Below are 5,445 nucleotides of genomic sequence, written 5' to 3' on the forward strand. Positions count from 1 at the left end.
ACAAGGCATGTGAGATTTTAGAAATTAGGAATCATGATCTATGGTTAGAATATATACTTTTATGTTTTGCTTCGGGCTTCAATAAAAAGAGGTCCCATGACGGATGATTACAAGTTTAAAGGAATCCCTCGCTGAGTACGAGGGGAAAACAAACCCTGGAGGGTAAGCAGATTAATAAAGAAGAAGAGAAACAAAGGTGGTTGGCTAAATGTTGGCTCTGATGTTTAAATAGACTACTACAGTTGAAATAATGTAAAAATGGAGCCTAAAAAGCAAACAGAGCAGATCTACGTAATATCCGTCAATGATGCCAACCAAACATTATCAAAGAAAAAAGCAGCTCAATGTAAGTAGGAAATTCAATTTCGTCATTATATCGTTGGGCCATACTGATCCTATCTATGGGGCCGATGACCATAGATGAAAGGTCCCTTTATAAACAACAAGAATCGATCCTATAAATTAGATGCTGTACAATACTTCGGTCCCACTCGGGCATATATCGTCAGGTTGGCCGAGCGGTCTAAGGCGCCAGACTTAAGTTCTGGTTCCCAATTGGGAGCGAGGGCTCGAACCCCACACCTGACAAAAGTTCTATCGCGCCTGGTGCATATTCGCTAAGTCTTCAAGTCCATATGGTGCGATACCGTGGTTAGTCGGTTCGAATCCCGTTGGTTGAAAGAAATGTTTACCATCAGAAAGTTGGCCAAAATACTGCGGTCAATTTCAAACCTCTCCGCAATGGGCAATTGACCTGTTGAAGGTATTTCGCTGTATGTTTCACCTCGACTTCATCATTAGGGAGAATCATAACTGCTTGCCAAGAAGTAGAAGCTGTTCACCCGGCGTGTTGGCCGAGCGGTATGGGGCGCGCGGCTGTCAGATGAATCCGGGAGACGGTGGCACCGAGCCCCACTGTCGGCAGCCCTGAAGATGGTTTTCCGTGGTTTCCAATTTTTACGCCAGGAAAATGCTAGGGCTGTGCGTTAATTAAGGCTACGGCCACTTCTTTCCCACTCCTAGCCCCGCACAGTCGCATCGTCGCCATAAGACCTATTTGTGCCGGTGCAATTTAAAGCAACTTGTAAAAAAATTAACATCTTGAAGTTTAAACTTCAGCAAAGTATTTAGGGTTATGCTGGGGAACGAACAGCACAATATAAATCATAGTTCAAGGTATGTCCCACCTCTACCGTCTCAAGATCAGTATCCTGGAGCGTGAGAAATTGGATCCCGGGTACAACTGGAAAAGAGGACCAGTACCTTGCCAAGGCGGCCTCAAAAGGAGTTTGTTGAGGGGAGGGAAGAATGGAAGATGGACAAGGAAGAGGGATTGAAGTGGCCGTGGCCTTAAGTTAGGTACTATCCCAGCATTTGTCTGAAGAAGAACTAGGAAACCACGCAACCACTTCGAGGATAATTGAGGTGGGAATCGAACCCCTCCCCCCTGCCTCCCAATCTCTTGTCCTCCCGAGGCTGTGTGGACCCAGTTCCAGCCCTCGTACCACTTTTGAAATTTTGCGGTAAGACAGGAAGCGAACCCGTGCCCCCGGGGTTGAAACCTCATCACACTAACCACTACACCAAGGAGTCGGACTAGTGAGTGCTTTGGGATTGAAATTTTAAAATCTTTTAATTTAAACCTCCGTGGAAGTATTTTCGAGTTATTCTAAGAAATGAGCACCGTTTAATAAATTATGGTTGGAGAAACAAGGATCTGTGGTGTAGTGGTTAGCGTGATTAGCTGCCAACCCCGGAGGTCCGGGTTCGATTCCCGGGTCTGCCACGAAAATTTGAAAAGTGGTACGAGGGCTGGAACGGAGTCCACTCAGCCTCGGGAGGTCAACTGAGTAGAGGTGGGTTCGATTCCCACCTCAGCCATCCTCGAAGTGGTTTTCCGTGGTTTCCAACTTCTACTCCAGGCGAATGCCGGGATGGTACCTAACTTAAGGCCACGGCCGCTTCCTTCCCTCTTCCTTGTCTATCCCTTCCAATCTTCCCATCCCTCTACAAGCCCCCTGTTCAGCATAGCAGGTGAGGTCGCTTGGGCGGGGTACTGGCCATTCTCCCCAGTTGTATCCCCGACCAAGGGTCTGAAGCTCCAGGACACTGACCTTGAGGCGGTAGAGGTGGGATCCCTCGCTATGTCCGAGGGAAAAACCGAACCTGGAGGGTAAACAGATGATGATGATGATGATGAATATTTAAATAGACCATGACAATTAAAATAATGTAAAAAAAAACTGAGCCAAAAAAACTATAACATACCTACGTATTATCCATCACTGATGCCAACATGAGAGGTTACTTATAAAAATCGCCAAACATTACAAAAAAAAAAAAAAAACAGTCTCCCAGGCCTCAGTTACGTAAGTGTGTCATCCGGCCTATCTATACTTTTTAATTTAGATTCTCTCCGATGCCTCCGTGTCACTAAAACGTACAACGTCAGGTTGGCCGAGCGCTGTAAGGCGCCAGACACAAGTTCTGATTCACGACTGGGAGCGTGGATTCGAATCTCACACCTGACAAAAATTTCAGCCCGCCCGGTGTCATGATCTCTAAGGCGTCAAGTCTACATGGTCAAATACCGCGGTTAGCCGGTTCGAGTCACATTGGTCGAAAAAATTCACCATCAGAATGTTTGCCGTGCTTCTGTGATGTAGTGGTTAATGTCCTTAGATGCCACCTCCCGGAAGCATGGATTCGATTCCCGGCCCTGTCACGTAATTTGAAAAGTGGAACGCTGTTCACCCAGTTAGGGAAGTAAACTGAGTAGAGGTGGGTTTGATTCCAACCTCAGGCATCCTGGAAGTGGTTTTCCATGGTTTTCCAATTCTCCTCCAGGCAAATGCGTGGATGGTACCGAACTTAAGGCCACAGTAGCTTCATTCCCTCTTCTTTGTCTATCCCTTCCAGACTTCCCATCCCCCCAGAAGGCCCCTGTTCGGAATAGCAAGTGAGGCGGCCTGGGCGAGTTAGTGGTCCTCCTCCCCAGTTGTATCCCCAACCCAAAGTCTCACACTCACAGTTAAGGCGGTAGAGGTGGGATCTCTCCCTGAGTCTGAGGAAAAAACGAATCCTGGAGGGTTAACAGATGCAAAAATGCAAAGTCATGCCCTTATCCCGTGGTGGCGCAGCTCTTTTCAGGCACAGGCTGTATGTACTATTTCAAACACCCAGCCGTTCTGCCATTCTTAAATTTCTGGCAGTGCCTGGAATCGAACCCGGGTCCCCGACTACAGCAGCTAATAACATTAACCTTTACGGTAAACAGATTAATATAGAAAGAAAGAAAAAGTAAGAAAGAAGAGGTGGGATTTCTCGCCGAGCCCGAGGAAAAACCAACCTTGGAGGATAAACAGATTAAGAAATAAATTTAAACTTCCGCGAAGTATTTTTGGGTTATGCTAGGGAATGAACACTGCATAATATTTCATGTTCTCCATAGCAGGTGAGGCCGCCTGAGCGATACTGGTCCTCCTTCCCAGTTTTATCCCCGACCTAAGGTATTACGCTCCAGGACACTGCCGCTGTGGTGGTAGAGGTGAGATCCCTCGCTTAGTCGGAGGGAAAATACCAGCACAGGACGGGGTTAAAATAGGAAGAAAGAAAGAAAGAATGAATGTTGATGTTTCGTCCATATTACACTCGATTTATTGCAACCTGCAGAGTCATCGTTTTATTTGTAGACTGCAGCAACTGGAAAGCCTCCTCTGTACCTCTCACATCGACCTCATTGTGAGGGAAAACCATAACTACCTGCCTACTAGTAAAAACTGCCGCTGGGTAATGAAATTGTACGAGATCAGCGTAACGAAACACCGTGACTGTAAGCAAGGTTCAAGAACAACCGTTGAAAGCGTGGATTAATTTGAAAATCCTATGTTTCACTCAGGTCCATCCTATGTAGGTTGCTCCAAAGCAGAAATCTGACACGTAATCAAATTAAAAGTCCGCCTCTGTGGTGTAGTGGTTGGCGTGATTAGCTGGCACCCCCGGAAGTCCGGGTTCTATTCCCGGCTCTGCCACAAAATTTGAAAAGCGGTAAGAGGGCTGGAACGTGGTTCACTCAGCCTCAGGAGGTCAACTGAGTAGAGGTGGATTCGATTCCCACCTCAGCCATCGTGGAAGTGGTTTTCCATGGTTTCCCACTTCTCCTGCAGGCAAATGCCGAGCTGGTACCTAGATATTTTTACGCGAGGCGGCTTCTTTCCCTTTTCCTTACCTATGCGTTCCAATCTTCCATCACACACTCCCCGCAACACAAGACCCTGTTCTGAATAGCAGATGAGGACCTCTGGGAGGGTTACTGGTCCTCCTCCCCAGTTGTATTACCCGACCCAATGTAACACGCTCCAGGACACTGTCCGTGAGGCGGTAGAGGTGGAATCCCTCGCTGAGTCCGAGGGAAAAACAAACCCTGGAGGGTAAGCTGATTAATAAAGGAGAAAAGAAAGATGGTTGACTAAATGTTGGATCTAATATTTAAATAGACTATGACAGATGAAATAATGTAAGAAATGGGACCTATAAAGCAAACAGCAGATCTACGCAATATCCATCAATAATGACAACCAAACATTACCAAAGAAAACAGTAGCTCAACGTAAGTAGGAAATTGAAATACTGATCCTATCTATGGGGCCGATGACCTTAGATGTAAGGCCCCTTTAAACAACAAGAATCGATCCTATCTATACTCTTTAAATTAGATGCTCTACAATGCTTCGGTCTCACTCGGCCACATGTCGTCATGTTGGCCGAGCGGTCTAAGGCGCCAGACTTAAGTTCTGGTTCCCAATTGGGAGCGTGGGTTCGAACCCCACACCTGACAAAAGTTTTATCGCGCCTGGTGCTAATCGCTAAGTCGTCATGTCCATATGGTGTGATACCATGGTTAGTCGGTTCGAATTTCGTTGGTTGAAAGAAACGTTCACCATCAGAATGTTGGTCAAAGTACTGCGGTCAATTTCAAACATCTCCACAGTCGGCATATGATCTGCTGATGGTATTTCGCTCTGTAGAGACTTCGCTTCATTTGTAGATTGCGGCAACTGGAAAGTCTGCTCTGTATGTTTCACCTCGATTTCATCATTAGGGAAAATCATAACTACTTACTTTCTTCCTTTCTTAATCTGTTTACCCTCCAGGGTTGGTTTTTCCCTCGGACTCAGCGAGGGATCCAACCTCTACCGCCTCAAGGGCAGTGTCCTGGAGCGTGTGACATTGGGTCGGGGATACAAATGGGGAGGATGACCAGTACCTCGCCCAGGCGGCCTCACCTGCTATGTTGAACAGGAGCCTTGTGGTGGGATGGGAAGGTTGGAAGGGATAGACAAGGAAGAGGAAAGGAAGCGGCCGTGGCCTTAAGTTAGGTACCATCCCGGCATTTGCCTGGAGGAGAAGTGGGAAACCACGGAAAATCACTTCCAGGATGGCTGA

General features: G+C 46.9%; 2 non-coding genes across 2 annotated transcripts; both read left to right on the plus strand.

The window, feature by feature from the left end:
- The first annotated feature begins 504 nt into the window (after positions 1 to 504).
- TRNAL-UAA (transfer RNA leucine (anticodon UAA)) lies at positions 505 to 588 on the plus strand. Its single transcript has one exon. It is a non-coding gene; the product is annotated as a tRNA-Leu (tRNA).
- A 4,165-nt stretch (positions 589 to 4,753) lies between these two features.
- TRNAL-UAA (transfer RNA leucine (anticodon UAA)) lies at positions 4,754 to 4,837 on the plus strand. The gene has a single exon. It is a non-coding gene; the product is annotated as a tRNA-Leu (tRNA).
- Positions 4,838 to 5,445: the final 608 nt, after the last annotated feature.

Source organism: Anabrus simplex, chromosome 1 (genome assembly GCF_040414725.1).
Source record: "Anabrus simplex isolate iqAnaSimp1 chromosome 1, ASM4041472v1, whole genome shotgun sequence".
NCBI lineage: Eukaryota > Metazoa > Arthropoda > Insecta > Orthoptera > Tettigoniidae > Anabrus > Anabrus simplex.